At 40.8% G+C, this 16,253-nt stretch overlaps 2 pseudogenes across 2 annotated transcripts; one reads left to right on the forward strand and one right to left on the reverse strand.

Annotated features, from left to right (window-relative positions):
- The first annotated feature begins 1,294 nt into the window (after positions 1–1,294).
- On the forward strand, positions 1,295–3,645 carry LOC308551029 (bromodomain-containing protein 4 pseudogene; annotated as a pseudogene). The gene is made up of 2 exons: positions 1,295–1,584; positions 1,761–3,645. The product of its transcript is annotated as a bromodomain-containing protein 4 pseudogene (transcript).
- Positions 3,646–13,862: 10,217 nt separating this feature from the next.
- On the reverse strand, positions 13,863–14,020 carry LOC308551426 (small ribosomal subunit protein eS27-like pseudogene; annotated as a pseudogene). Its single transcript has one exon. The product of its transcript is annotated as a small ribosomal subunit protein eS27-like pseudogene (transcript).
- Between the last annotated feature and the right edge of the window lie 2,233 nt (positions 14,021–16,253).

Raw genomic sequence — 16,253 nt, forward strand, 5'->3', positions numbered from 1 at the left:
ATGGGATCCTGGAAAACTGGCAGATGCCAGTGAAGGGTAAGAATTCTTACCAAGGTCATATCTCTGTCTGTAGTGCCTCATCAAGAGAAGAAGGTAAAAATTTTAAGTTCCCCATTCTTTCCCAATATCACCACAGGAACGTCCAAACCTGTAGGGAATTTTTATAAGAGTTTATTAGAGCTTATCTGAGCCAAACAGAGGACATCCCTGGAAGCAAGATCTCAACAGGCTGAGAAAAATGCTTCCAGGAACAACAGTTTGCAGTTTCTTTTATACATTTGGAATTAAGGAGGGAACATAGGAAAGATTACAAGAATGTGGGAGAAAGAAAGGTGGGGAAATCTCTGTGACTGGATCACAGGATAGTTAACAAGATTATGTGCTATCTTGATGTGATTATGCTTCCCAGGGATCTGAAAAAGAGGGATTTCAAAGGCGTTTTAACTAGATGCACAAAAACAATGGACATGACTTGCTTAAGGCAATGATAACCTTTTATTAGGGAAGTTATGGGCCTGAGACATGACTACCCATCAAGACCTGCCCAGGTAGGAATTTATGATCAGATCATTCTGTGAGAATACTTTTGGTTAGAGCCCCTTTTTCATCTACAACAAATTCAGATTAGCAGGAGAAAAACATTTGTAAAAAGTATTTCTTTGGATTGTGACTCTGGTTAAAATTTGATTTGGGGGTACCCACTGGTTATTTATCCTTTCCCTCCCAGGGACAGCTATTGCTTTCCTATTATTCTCGCTGTATGTTCTGAGAACTTGGCTTGGCTTTCTCCCTACCTCAGGGGGTACAGTTTTCAGTTCTGCATGTGCAGGTGGCTCAACTGTCAGGTTGGGGACAATGAAAATATGTCCAGACAGAAATTTGGACTGCACCCCATTTGCAGCTGGCATGTTACTGACTGTTGCCAGATATCAGAAGAATTATTTAAGTCTTTTTTTACTCTTGGTTATCTTTGGGAGTGGCCCTAAATCTTGGGAGACAAATATCTTTTGTACGTTTTTGGAGGATGCCTCTTGCATCTATGGGTAAGCCATGAAAGGCCTATTGGTTTTGGTTTTGAGTCAATTGATAGGTATGCCTTTAGTTTAAAAGAAAAAGGAGACAAACTTTGTGTTCTCTTCCTCCTATGACTACATCAAAATTACAACTAAATTACAGAACAACCATCATTGAGAACTTCCTGAAGAATGACTGAATGGAAGTCCTATGACAAAGGATATCAAGAGGAAGCCACATCAAGACTGGCTCAGAGCAGCCATTTTGTCAACTGAGGAGGATGAAGAGGAAGCCGTTGCTTCTGGGTGGTGGCCAGGTGCTGGGAGTACCTCATGCAGAATGTGATGGGATCAGTAGTACATCTACGGAGAGCAGCCCTGGGATAAGATTAAGAAATCTGCTGGTAAAGGGGGATAAACTAGAAACTACCGAAGTGTCTACAATGGCAGACCAGCACCAATCTCTCCCCCACCCCTCCCAGACCTCCAACCCTAACAAGCCCCAAAGCAGACCAACCAACTGCAATATCTGCTCAAAGTGGTGCTCAAGACCCTATGGAGTCCTGGGCAGGTGACTCAGTTGGTTTGAGTGTCGTTGTGATATACTAAGGTTGTGGGTTCGATCCCCAGTCAGAGCATATACAAGAATCAACCAATGAATGCATAAACAGGTGGAGCAACAAATCAATGTTTCTCTCTCTAAAATCAATCAATAAAAATTTTAAAAAGACGCTATGGAAATACCAGTTTGCATGGTTTTTTCAGCAGCCTATGGATGCCATCAAGCTCAACCTGCCTGATTACTGTAAGATAATTAAAGCGCCTATGAATATGGAAAACAACTCTTCCTGGAATGCTCAGGAATGTATCCAGGACTTCAGCACTATGTTTACAAATTGTTACATCTACAGCAAGCCTGGAGATGACATAGTCTTAATGGCAGCGGCTCTGGAGAAGTTCTTCTTGCAAAAAATCAATGACCTGCTCACAGAAGAAAGGGAGATCATGATAGCTCAGGCAAAAGGAAGAGGACATGGGAGGAAAGAAGCAGGGATGGCAAAACCTGGCGTCCCTATGGTGCCAAACACGAATATCGACTCCTCCACAGATGCAGACCTCTTAGCGGAACCTTTTGAAGGCCACACCTCACCCTTTCCCTCCCGTCAAGTCGCCCCAGACCTCTGTCATGACAGTGGAGCCTCCCCAGCAACTGCAGACTTCCCCTCTGGTGACCTCCCCCAGCCCCCGGCCCACCCTCGCCAGCCCTCAGCCAGTGCAGGGCCATCCGCCCATCATTGCAGCCACCCCGCAGCCTGTGAATACGAAGAGGGGCGTTAAGAGGAAAGTGGACACCACCACGCACGCTACCATTGACCCCATTCACAAGCCATCTTTGCTGGCCCAGGAAGCTCAAGACCACCATACTGGGCCCCCAATGGGAGAGCAGCAGGCCTGTGAAACCCCCAAAGAAGGACGTACCTGACTCGCAGCAGCACCCGGCGCCGGACAAGAACAGCGAGGTCTCAGAGCAGCTCAAGCACTGCAGCGGCGTCGTTAAGAAGCACGCCGCCTACGCCCGGCCCTTCCACTAGCATGTTGACATTGAGGGGCTAGGCCTTTCTGACTATTGTGACATCATCAAGTATCCCATGGATATGGGCTCAATCAAGTCTAAACTGGAGGCCGGGGAGTATCGCGATGCTCAGGGAGTGGTGTCGATGTCCGGTTGATATTCTCTAATTGCTACAACTACAACCCTCCCCACCACAAGGCGGTGGCTGTAGCTTGCAAGCTTCAGAATGTGGTTAAGATGAGCTCTGCCAAGAGGCCGGAGAGGCCCAAGGAGCCTGTGGTGGCCGTGTCCTTCCCAGTGCAGTCATCCCCCACCGACGATGTGATCCCGTTCTCCTCCAGTGACAGCCGCAGGGATAGCTCCTCAGACTGTAACAGTTCAACTGATGACTCCAACAAGGACCTAGCCCCAGAGGTGGTGGAGCTCCGGAAGCAATTTAAAATTGTACGGGAGCAGCTTGCAGCTGTCTCACTGAGCAAGAAAATCAAAGCAGAGAAAACGGGGAAAGACAAGATGGAAATTAAAGAAGAAAAGGATACAAAGAAAGTGAACATAGAAGAGAATACAAAAAGCAAGGACAAGGAGCTTCCTCCCCAAAAGGCCAAGGAAAACAACAGCAGCAACAGTAAGACAGGCAAGAAGGAGCCAGCGCCCATGAAAAGCAAGCCCTCTTTATTGCCCAACTCAGAGGTGAAAGGCAAAGGCAAGTCCATGTCGCACGAGGAGAAGTGCCAGCTCACCCTGGAAATCAGCAAGCTCCCAGGTGACAGGCTGGGCCAAGTGGTGCACATCATCCGGTCTAGGGAGCCCTCGTTCAAGATATTCAGCCCCGATCAGATTGAGGTCGACTTGGATACCCTGCAGCTGTCTACCCTGTGGGAACTGCAGCACTATGTCGCCTCCTGTTTGCAGACAGAAGAGAAACCTCAAGCCAAGAAAGTGGATGCGATTGTTGGCTCCTCCAAGAGTAAGGACTTCTCATCCTCAGAGTCAGAGTCAGAGACCATCAGTGAGTACAGCTCCTATGACAGTGAAGACTCAGAAACAAGTTCTGCCTAATCATTGCACATGGACTGTTAATAAAATGATTGTCTCAAATTCTTGCCTAGCAAACCCTAGCTTAAGTCCATTTTCTTCTGTGAAAAATACAGGACTCGCTCAAGTTATGGAATTCCTCAGAGCCCTGGGCCTGTCCCCAGAGTGCATTAGTCATGTCCATCAGGATAGCACATACCTAGTCCCTCCTCTAGGAAGGCTGCTTGCCTGACTGGCCCTTCAGGGCTTCCTTTGTACAGACTGCCTGGCTGTCCCACCCAGCCTCTGTGGTCATCTGGACTTCTCCAGGTGAGTGGCATATCCCAGAGAATGATGACAATTCCCCTGCACATGCATACATGTGTTGTTGGTCCATCTGCCAGGCCCCATCGCAAGTATGTTTTCTCTCTCTTCACCCCTTCGTCTTTTCTGGGACTCGGGATCCTAACTGCTTCTTTCCTAGACCTGGTAATGACATTAGCCCAGAGGAGATCTCATTCAGCCTAAGGAAGAACATTCTAACATCTAGACCTTTCCCAAGTGAGGAATGGGGGTTGCCCCTCGGCATGCCTTCACTGTGGTGGCCCATGCAGTTCCATCAGCCAGGGGCTATCACCAGCCACAGCTAACTTGCAGGTCCTTGGAGTCCTTCCATTTTTGTTGTTCCCATTGTTGCCTGTTGGGCATTTTCCCAGCATCTTTGGCCTCTTCTAAAGTTGCATAGGGAAAGGATCTCCTGGGCTGCCTTCCATCCTTCCTGTGTGAATAGAAGCTCGCTGCAGTGGGCAGAAGCTGCTGGGGCAGGCCACTGGTGAGGGCATTTAGGGAGGATTGCCATGTAGCCAGCTGACCTGGCCCTTGGAGCCCACCATCCCTACCCCCCAGTGGGGTTCAGGGTCTGGGCTAGTGGGCGAGAAGGGGTTCTTAAAGTCAGGAGGGCTGGACAGGTCAGTGGTGAGGGCATCAGAGCCCTCAGAGCCAGCTCCCTGTACATCTCTGAGGGATGTGGCCAGTGCAAGCACCCTCCTAGTGTTCATTCCCCTGCAATAATCACAGCTGCTGGGAGTTGGGCAAGCCAGGGTGGTCACATCATCCAAGCCCTCTGAAAGACACTGAATAGGCCTTTTTGCTCTAAAACAAATATTGGCCTTTTTTGGGTCATGAATCCAGCATCTCAGCAGAAAACTGCCTGATGTGAAAAGTACCCTAAGGAGCAGCATCTGCCTTTCAGGGAGCTTTTCTTTCTTTCTCTTTCTTTCTTTCTTTCTTTCTTTCTTTCTTTCTTTCTTTCTTTCTTTCTTTCTTTCTTTCTTTCTTCTTTCTTCCTTCCTTCCTTCCTTCCTTCCTTCCTTCCTTCCTTCCTTCCTTCCTTCCTTCCTTCCTTCCTTCCTTCCTTCCTCTTTCTTTCTTTCTTTCTTTCTTTCTTTCTTTCTTTCTTTCTTTCTTTCTTTCTTTCTTTCTTCTTTCTTCTTTCTTTCTCTTTCTTTCTCTTTCTTTCTTTCTTTCTTTCTTTCTTTCTTTCTTTCTTTCTTTCTTCTTTCTTCTTTCTTTCTTCTTCTTTCTTTCTCTTTCTTTCTTTCTTTCTTTCTTTCTTTCTTTCTTTCTTTCTTTCTTTCTTTCTTTCTTTCTTTCTTTCTTTCTTTCTTCTTTCTCTCTCTCTCCTCCCTCCCTCCCTCCCTCCCTCCCTCCCTCCCTCCCTCCCTCTCTCTCTCTCTCTCTCTCTTTCTTTCTTTCTTTCTTTCTTTCTTTCTTTCTTTCTTTCTTTCTTTCTTTCTTTCTTTCTTTCTTTCTTTTTCTTTCATTCATTCATTTACTTACTTACTTACTTACTTATTTAAGTGTAGTTGTAGTTTGTGCATACTTCTTCAAGGCCTGGCCATCTGCTGGCATTTCAGAGTCAGTCTTCTAGAACTGGAAGCAGGCTTAAGGGAGTGCTGTTCATCCTCAGCAGGCCTGAGCAGCTATAACTGTCTCAGTTCAGCCTTAGCCTTGGGTTCTAGATCCAGCATCCTCACCCTTACCCTCCCCAGAGCTTCTAGGGTTCTACATTGTGTACTTGGAGTCCCAAGCTGCTCCCGGGTCCTCTGGTCATTCGGCTTCAATTCAAGCTCCATTTGCCAAACAGACTATTTTGAGTTGCCCTTTGGACTGTGCCTGGTGTGTTCCCAGTGCAGCTCAGCTTAGCTGAGGCCAGGGGGCTCATGCCCAGAGGTTCTCAAAGGACACTGGGAAGCGGCTGACATTGTCTTTCTGGGAAGATTCTGCTGTCTTGGAACAAATGGCAGCCTGGATTCCTATAGTGTCAGCCTGTGTGCCACTCCACCCCTTTCCACATGCTTGCACATGGGCTGTAGCCACAGACCAGCTCTCCTTTGGGCGCCTTGCACCCTCGCTGCCCAGAGATATCATCCTTGCTTGTGTGTTTTCCATCTGGCAGAGAACTTCATCTTTAGACTCGAGCTATCACCTGTGCCCAGTGCCCCAGGAGCTGAGGGCAGTGCCAGCTCCTTTTCATAGGCCCCTGTGCTTGGGCAGTGAGAGGTGCCAGCTGGGGCTCAACTCACCAGTGAGCCTCAACTCTCTGCATGATTACAATTCACCCCTTTCTTATTATTATTCCTCAACCTTGAGGAGTATAAGGCACTGGGTCCAGTTTTAATCAAGAGGGAAGATTAGTTTGCAAGATGGAGTCAGATTTGTCTACCAATCATGCTCCTCTTTTCTGGCTCTTACAATCTCACATACTTACCTCTTCCTCCATGGTCCCTGAGCCTTAGAGGGAGGGGGAGTTCTAGGTGTTTAATTTACAAGCAGGAACCATAGCAATGGGAAAAGTAGGCCAGGATACCTGTACCGTAAGTAATAATCAGCAAACAACAGTTAGTCTCTGCATCTTGAAGACTGCCAGTTGAGAAGGCCAGTAGATGAAAGGTTCAGAGCTTCATATTTGCTGGAATGAAGGCAAGCAATGACAATCCAACAGATTTTCCTGATCTGAAGTTCAAACATCCCTGATGAATGTCCCTACCCTAGCTTAAGTAAGCTCTCTGTGTGGCTTACACAGCACCAGTTTCCGGAACCATCTAAGCATGAGCTGTTGTGATGACTTCTCTGAAGCTTACACTTATGGGATTTAGCTGGGGTCTACAATTGCAAGGCTCAGAAAAACAAAACAAAACAAAACAAAACAGTTTTAGTTCTCAATAATTCCAAAGCAAAGAATGGGAGAGAAATGAAACACTAGCTCAGAGGGCTTTAGCCAAATACTTTTATTAGAAAATATTTATGATCCGGTCCAGTCCAAGGGTGAAAAATAAGATTTTAAAGACAATTAACTAAAGTAGAACTGAGTATAATTGGGCATTATGTTTTCTAGTGAAACAATTTTTCTCTCTAAAATCACCCTCATTTTATCAGATACCCAAGTTAAGACTAATTTATTGTATAAGTCTAGCTTCAACAAATTTGGCCTGTTATTTGCATAAGTATGACAAGAATAGTAATTGATCATACAGGTTCATTTAAATCTACATTGCTGGAATTTCATGAGGAATTCCATATTTCCAGTTAAATTCCAGATTTAACTTTAGTTAGCCTCTACATAACTGCCGTCAGCATTTGCCTGAAATACTTACGGATTTGGGTGAATTCCTCAGATAATCAATGTTCCTCAAAATGTCTTGAGGTTCTTCCTTTGCCATCTCCCAGGAAAGCAACCTTCATTCCTTACCTGGAAAGACTGCTGTGAACCATGTAAATAAGGTACCAGGCTGTTTCTCAAGGGGCTTTTATTGACTTCCAAAGTCAATCTTAATTCCTTAAAGCTTTCTGGTGACATCCAGAGTCTATGCATGTCTCTCTCAAAATATGACGTTCCAGTCAAAGTCTTGGTAATAAACCAATTTTCAAATGTGTCCTGTTATATGCAAATAAACATATTGCCATGAAAATAATAATACTCATTCAGAGTCTCCAAACTTCTAGAGGGATTAGTTAGGGAGAGAAAATATAAATGTTTTAATATTGCTTGGAAAGGTATAATTTAGCAAATTGCTCTAAGTCATAGGTAGTTTGAGAAAACAAGTTAGCTTCTGTCTAGAAAACAAAAGATTAAAAATTAGCAATATTTCCAACAAAAAGTTATAAAAATCATAATCATCCTCAGTTCATTCAATCCCATATTATTAAGTCTTGTCTATCTTGATCCTTTGCCAGCAGTTCATGAATCCAGTTATTCCTTAGAGTTTTATAAATCTTCATCCAGTTTAAAGGTATGATCTGAAAGTCTATCTCAGAAAACTCTGTTTAAGAATAAGTCAGAGACCTTTTCATTGACCTTTCTGAAGATGAAACATACTTGTAAAAGCATCAGAGTACAGTGATGACTGTCCATAAATGACAAAACTTAAAATGGCATGATTATAGATCTGATTATAATACAATTGACAACAAACTCTGCTTTTATAACATATCATTTTAAGATAACAAGAATTACAGATGAGTATTATATCAAGACTTTGTAGACTCTTGGAGATTTTTTTATGTAATCTCCAATATATAATATCCATTTAATCATAAGAATATGTATACAAATTCAACATAACTATTTTCTTAGTTGACAAAGCTTCCCATGCAATTTAAACATATCATATAGGCCTAATTAGTTCAAAACCTCTCCCTTGCAAAGAGAGAGAAAAAAATTCTTTGAAGTGTTCTGGGGGCCGATTAAAACAACCCAAAGCCATTTCTAGGTTAAGAAAAAATTCTCCTGTTAAAATTTATACCCTGGGAAGTTGGCCAATCACACTTAACCAAAAAGATCATATAACACTCTGAAACAATATTAAATTATTTATTTACCCAAAGTGACAATAAAAAGGTATCAAATAAAAATGCAGTTTAGGAAAACTTTAGTTTTTAGAATTCAGCAATAGAAAACCATTTTAATAAAACACAGAATCTCTGTTTTCTAGGTAGAAAACCTGTAATATCTGGAGTAGAATAAAGACCCAAAAAAACACCTTTTCTTTTAACAGAGGGAAAAAGAATCAAACTCTCATTCTGCATTAGCTTACTTTTGATATTTAAATTTACTAACTAAATTCCATTTTAATCTTCAGCTTAACCATATGTAAAATCTCCTCAAGATTTTTCTCCATAGACTTTCTACAACTTTTTTTAGTCCCTCTTAGTTTGTCTCTTTTACTCATTTAGAAATAACCAACCTTATTTTAGGACAAACTTCATTCTTTCAATTCCTTCAAAAAAATGTATTTCCATGCCTTATACCTTCTATTTCTAAAAACATACAGGTTTTTCCATCTTAATTAAAAATCTTAACTTTTAGGAAACTCAATTTCTAGTGACGACTATAAAGTAAGAAATTAATATTCTTTAGATCTATACATTTATGAATAAATTTAATAATTTCTAAAAATATATTTCCTCATAGCATAATTTTTTTGTGCTATGTACAAGACAAGTTTACTAATGAACCCAAACATCTTTAGTTTCTCTATAATAAGCAGAAAGTAGATAACCCTATGCTCAGTAATTGTTTTATTATTTTATCTTATTTGAAAATGGTCTAGACAGTCAGTGAATATTCATTATTTAATTTAACTAACAAAACTTTAAAGTTTCAAGTTACCACAGAGATTTATAAAATGATTTAAGTACAATATAATTATTGCTAAAGAGTTAACTTAAAAGAAACTTTTTATCCCACTTACATTTATTAACTTATTTCTCCTAACAATTAAGTTTAGATTATGTATGAAAGTTTTATCATTCCAAGTTATTTTTCTTACTGATAATTTTGCAACAGAGATGACATGAACTTATTTAACTAATAAACCCAAGTAGAATAAAAATATTATTTAATAATGATGATTCTAAAGATAAGCCTGTTTAACCAAACCAAACTCAAACCAGCTTTAATATAAAAATATTTTCTCATATTTCATGATTCTAAAAAGCATTTTGGTTACTTTCTGTTATATTTTTGAGAATTCTCATATGAGTGTTTATTTGTTTAAGCCAATTTAATACAGGTCATTTTTTTTTTTAAACATTGCCATTGGAGGTAGAAAATATCACTGTCACAACTCACATGATCATACAGATTGACACACATAGAGATCTTTTAGCCATGAGACAAATACCATAAAGCAAAACTCACTAATTTAAAAAAGAACAGTTGGAATAAGTTAAATTGATCTGTTTAGAAAGCTACGTGTGTTTTTTTTTTTTTTTCTTTTAATAAGAATAACCTTCCTGAAACTTGCATTTTAAAAGATGACCCACCCTGGCCAGTGTTGCTCAGTGGTTGAGTGTCCACCCATAAACCAAGAGATCACTGGTTTGATCCCCGGTCAGGGCACATGCTGGGTTTCGGGCTCGATCCCCAGTGGGCTAGGGGGAGCATGCAGGAGGCAGCCGATTGATGATGTTTCTCTCTCATTGATGTTTCTGTCTTTCTATCCCTCTCCCTTCCTCTCTCTCTCAAATCAGTAAAAACATATTTAAACAAAAAAGATGACACAGATAAGAGTTCTTGGGGAAGACAAGGTATTTACCTCTCAGAAGTATAGGGAAAGAAATGCAAGCTCCTGCCCTGGCCAGGTAGCTCAGGTAACCAATATGCCAAGGTTTCGAGTTTGATTCCTGGTCAGGGCACATACAAGAGTCAACCAATGAATGCATAAATAAGTGGAACAACAAATCTCTCTCTTTCTCCCTTCCCCTCTCACTCTAAAATCAGTAAAATATTTCTAAAAATAAGAAAAAAGAAATACAAGCTCCTTCGAGAAGGGTTTTGGTTTCAAAGTCAATTATTTATAAGCCTTTGAGATGAATAGAGGAGGGTTTGGGGAGGTTAAAAAGAATTGGTGGGCTTTGAATTATTTCTGGAGCCACATTTCTGGCCCTATAAAGACTTCATTTGTAAACAAGAACAGTTGTTTTTATTTTTATTTTTATTTTTTTTAATCCTCACCCGAGGATATTTTTTCCATTGTTTTTCAGAGAGAGTGGAAAGGAGAGAGAGAGAAATATTGATGTGAGAGACACACATCGATTGTTCGCCTCCCGAATATGCCCCAACTGGGGCCAGGGATCTAGATTGCAACTGAAGTACGTGCCCTTGGCCAGAATTGAACCTGGGACTCCTGAGTCTGCAGGCTGACACTCCAACCACTGAGCCAAACTGGCTAGGGCAGGACAGTTGTTTTTAATATCTCAAGAATTGGTCTGCCACCTAAATGTTGGCAAAGGACTGGCAAATCCATCCACCCACTTTTGGAATGTTTCTTTCCCTCTGGGTACTTTTTTTTTTTTTCAGGCTCTGACATTAGTTTTCAATTTGTCTAAATTTCTGATCACAAAGGTATTAAATCCTTTCAAATATCTAGTCAGGTTTCAGTTGAGACAACAATAAATATTTCTGGTATTGTTAAACAATTCCATAGACCCAAGATGATGTAAAGCCTTCTACAGTCTTGCCCTCTGATAGCCAAAAGAAAGAACTGACAGCCTTCATGTTCCAGTTCCCCAAAGAGATACAATGTCTATTTCCACAATACAATCAGGTAAAAGAGATGTAATCAATTGAATTTGACACAACTTGAACATAAACCTGTTTAAACATTTCAATTTTCTTAATCTTATCAATCCTTACATTTTTATATGCTTTAATCTAATTGTAGTCTGAGTCAGGGTTACACAATGGAGTTTTGTACCATAGTTCAGGGATTTCCATTTCAAAAAGTCCTGAAAAATTATCTTTTCTATACCCTGACCATTTTCCCACTCTGGGTCCCCAGTGAGAGGTCAAGCCAAGAGACCCTGGCCAAGTTATTAATCTTTAACTTGATTGAATCAGCCTGACTAATGCCACAAGCAATTGCTGGTCAGGTTCCTCATTGTAATCTCTTTCTCCCAGTCTTTTAAATTTCTCCACACTAGGGAGCAGACTTGTTTGAGGCCCTTTAATCTTAAGGGGTCAACAGGGGGTCAATTTGGCCCCATACAGCCTTTGGTAGGGCTATACTAAAACCTTTGTCTTAACCACTTTAATGTGTGTTTTATTTTGCCTAAATTTTTTCTTTCTTAGGTTCATAGCTAAAAGTACTCCAGTTCTGTAAGATACAGTCCAGAGAGCTACATTAGGGCACAGAGATGGAATTGCCTATTCCACTAAGGTCTTTATCAATCAAAGTAATTACTTATTTTCAGCTTGAGCAATCTTAAATAAGTCCTAAGATAAAACAGTTCACACCAAAATAGACAGAGAACACATGGTTACAAAACCTAACAATTCAGCCACCCAAATATCTTTTTAAAGTTCAGCTGGCAACAAGTCATACACAACAGACAAGATAGTAGGAAGGGTTGGGTGGCCCAAACTTCCTGCTACCTCTGGAGCCCTGAGCTCTTCCCTCCAGGGTGATGAACATGAGGTCTGCTCAGTCTGTTTGACAAGATTTCTCCCTCTTGGTTCCCACCAAGTTTCCCTGAATCCAGGAGGAGACTAGATCAGACAAACAAACAAAGAGTTTTCAAGTACCATTTCCCTCTCAGTTCACATTGGGGTTTCCCCGAGCCCTAGAAGAGGGTGGCTTTCCATGAAACCTTACCATAAGACATCTTCAATTTCCAAAACAAGAGCAAATTCCAAATCTAGGCCTTTCAATTCCTCCTTTCTTATTCTTCAAACAAAAGTGCCATAGGTTCGGGGGCACCTGGTCATGGGCTGCCATCTAGCCTCCACCTTTGAAACAAGTCTGGGCAGCTGCTAGGCAGGGACCTGGTGGCCAGCCCTGGGGTAGGGGTTCATGAATCTGCAGACAAAAGGCAGCCCCACGTTAGGGGCCAAAATTATTACTGGACTAAGGGGATCCATTTGCCTGTGCACATCAAAGCCCAATAAGACACGAACAGAAGTTGCAGCAAAGAAACTAAGGGTTTATTTTTAGAAAATGGCCCATGCCCAGAGACAGGTGAGCTAATGCTCAAAGACCTGGCTCCTCATGGCTTCCAGGTGATGAGTTATATAGGGCAAAATCATTAATCATGGTGACTAAGGGAGTTAGGATACTGGTCAGGGTCGTGGTGTCTACTGATTTGTTGGTGCTAAGGTAGGAGGTAGTTGATCTGTATATCTGGCCCTGATGTCAGCCATGGCATCCCTTCCTCTAGTTTCACTGATTTTCTGGGCCTGGAGCTGAAATACAACCGAGGCCTAGATGTTACCTCTAGTTTGACCGAAACTCTATCTCTGTTGTCAAGAGACCTAAGGCTTTGTTCCTAAGATTATTTTATTATTATTATTATTTTAATCCTCACCTGAGGGTATTTTTCCATTGCTTTTCAGAGAGAGTGGAAGGGGCAGAGAGAGAGAGAGAGAGTGAGAAAGAAATACTGATGTGAGAGAGACACATCAATTAGTTGCCTCCTGCATCTGCAACAGAGGTACATGCCCTTGGCCAGAATTGAACCCGGGGCTCTTCAGTCTGCGGGCTGATGCTCTAACCACTGAACCAAACCGGCTAGGGCATGTAAGATTATTTGATGCTGATCAGAACCTCATTGTCCTGAGGACTTAATGACTGAAGCAGTGGACATGCAAGGAAGAAGGAAACAGGTGAGTCAGGGTGCTGGATGAAGCCAGTTTGAATCCAAAGGAAAGAAAGGAGAAAAGGTCGTATTAAAGAAATAAAGCTTCCGCACGTTTACACTACTCTAATCAAATTTTACAAAAATGTTTGAATTCTTTCTACAATTACCATCTTATGTGAAGATGACATTTGTGTTGAGTTCAAGATTTTCATGGAATAAAGATCACAGGGTAAAAAATAAAAAGACTGGCTCAGAGTTTAGAAACAAAGAATGTAAATAAGCCATTTAATGAAACTGGTAAAAGAAGGTGGAGTCTTTTCTTTGTGGAGAGAAAATGGTGTGAATATTTTCAAGACTGCTCGTGAAACACCTTTTATAAGCAGGTAAAGCTGTGCTGCCTATGATATTTATTAATGAGGAAAAGTATTAAATTTTATTTTTAAAAATTCCTTCAGATTATTACACAACAAAGAGAAACTGTTGTTAATATCTATTATGGAACATTATTATAATGTTGTCATATTATTATTATATAATTGTAATGCTGTTATTTTACCTTTTTTAAAAAAATTCAAAATGTATTTATTGGGATGGTTCCCTACTCACCTTGATTTGGGGTGCTTTTAGTGTTGCTTCCTTCTGACGGATCCTCCTCAGTCAGCCTTGCTTTTCCTTCTGTAGGCTGACAGAGGACAGTGGAGCAGCCAACACACAAAACTACCGTTTGTGCAGGGCTAAAGATGGTAGTGATTTTATAGAATCCTGGGCATTTCACATGCATGAAGTAGGAATTGAGCCTCTGCACCAGGAGCTTCTTTTGTGTATCCTTTCTTCCTCTTCTGGAGAGGGATGAAGAAGATCCTTAGTGAGAGGCTTGTTGTCATGGGAAAGATGTCACTGCCAGAGAGGCTGCTGTTATTTTATCCTAATGCTGTTTTAAAAAGAAATTCCTTCTTTATACTATTATTTCCTCAATAAATGCTATTTAGATCATTATTTTTAAAAAGGGGAAAAAAAGTTGTTCAATACTGTTAAGAATATTTACTATTTGTCCCGGCTGAAACCTGAAAAGATGTCTGGAAAGATCTTTTTTTAAGTAGCTCTATGGTCAGAAGTTGGTCATATTGGAAGCTAACTTTTTTTTTCAGAGTTTAATAACTTTTTTTTTTTTAAGCCTTTTCCTTTAAGACAGGGATGTTTTTCTTACAATCTTCTTTAGAATATGTAAAGAAGAAAATGGAAGATAATGTAGTTGGATCAGCCCCGTTATATCATTCAGATTGCAGCCCAGTTCTTTGAGGAATTAAAAATAACTGACTTGTCTTACAAATTGAGTGTTTTTTTAAAAAATATGTTTTTATTTATTTTAGAGAGAGTGAGGAAGGGAGAGGGACAGACAAAGAAAAACATCAATCAGCTGTCTCCTGCATGCCTCCTACCGGGAATTGAGCCTGAAACCTGGCATGTTCCCTGACCAGGAATCAAACCATTGACCTCTCAGTGCATAGGACGATGTTCAACCAGCTGAACCTCCTCCGCCAGGGCACAAATTAAGCCTTTACAAGAATAGAAATGCACCTTTAGAAGCAATTCAAAGCCATCTATTCTTTTTACTAGTCCCAAAACCTCCTCTATTCATCCCCAAAAGTTTGTAGATATAAAAGATCTAGAGTTAGAAAAGAAAATCCTTCTTGGAGAAACTTACATCCTTTCTTTGTACTTTTGAGATGCAAATATTCTATCTGGTCTTCTCTAGGAACCCAGAGCAATCTTTAGTCACTTGAGTCGGTAATCTTAACTTATTCCGTCTGACAGAAAAACAATTTGGATCCAACGGTTCTTTTATAAACTAGTGAGTTTTGCATATTGTAGCATACCTGTCTCATGGCTAAAATGGGTTTTTGTTGTTGTTTGTTTTCTTATTTATTTTTTTATCCTCACCACAGGATATTTTTTCCATATCTCTGAGGATATTTTCAGAGAGAGTGGAAGGGAGAGAGAGATAGAGAGAGAAACATCGATGTGAGAGAGACGCATCAATTGGTTGCTTCCTGCACATGCCCGGATTGGAGCTGGAGATCGAGCCTGCAACTGAGGTACGTGCCCTTGGCCGGAATCGAACCTTGGACCCTCCAGTCCACAGGCCGATTCTCTAACCCTGATCCAAATCTGCTAGGTCTAAAATTTTTTTAAAATATGTTTTTATTGATTTTTTTTTTTTTTTTTTTAGAGAGAGAAAAAGGGAGATGGGTGGAGAGAGAGAAACATCGATGAGAGAGCAACATCATTGGTCAGCTGCCTCCTGCATGCCCCCTACTGGGGATCCAGCCCCAAACCTGGGCATGTGTCCTGACCAGGAATCAAATCCTGACCTCCAGGTTCATGGGTAGATGCTCAACCACTGAGCCAAACACACTGGTCATAGCTAAAAAATTTTAAACTACACCAGAGCAGAGATGACAAAACTCATTGTTATTGTTTTCCAATCCCAGAAGTTTCCCTGCTTTGCTCTCTCCTGCCTCCCTAATCTACCAGCAACGGATTTCATGTAACCCCCTTATGCCTCCTGCTTTGACTGTAGTGTATAAAATATGCTGCAAAACTGTCATTCTCTGGAGCATTTTCCCAATCCATTGAGATTTTGCTTCCCAGCAATTGCCATCATTTTGGCTCAAATAAACTTATAAAAATTCTTACAGGTTTGGACGTTTCTTACATTGACATAATAAAGGAAATAACTATATGCCAAAAAAAGATGTGTTCTTGCTAAAAAGAATGGAAATGCATTTTTTTAAAGGGAAAAGAAAGTAATTTTGTCCTAAAGTAGAACAACTGCCCATTTCAGAACGGGAAAGAGGAGGATAAAGGACAAACTAAATAGACATATAAATTTGGGAAGTAAAAGGGAGAGAGAGAAAGAGAGATCTTCGTTCAGTCAAGCTGGCTAAAGTTGACTGAATTTATTATAAGGATTTTAATTTTTTTCAAATATATCTTTATTGATTTCAGAGAAA

Source organism: Miniopterus schreibersii (genome assembly GCF_964146895.1).
Source record: "Miniopterus schreibersii genome assembly, chromosome: X".
NCBI lineage: Eukaryota > Metazoa > Chordata > Mammalia > Chiroptera > Miniopteridae > Miniopterus > Miniopterus schreibersii.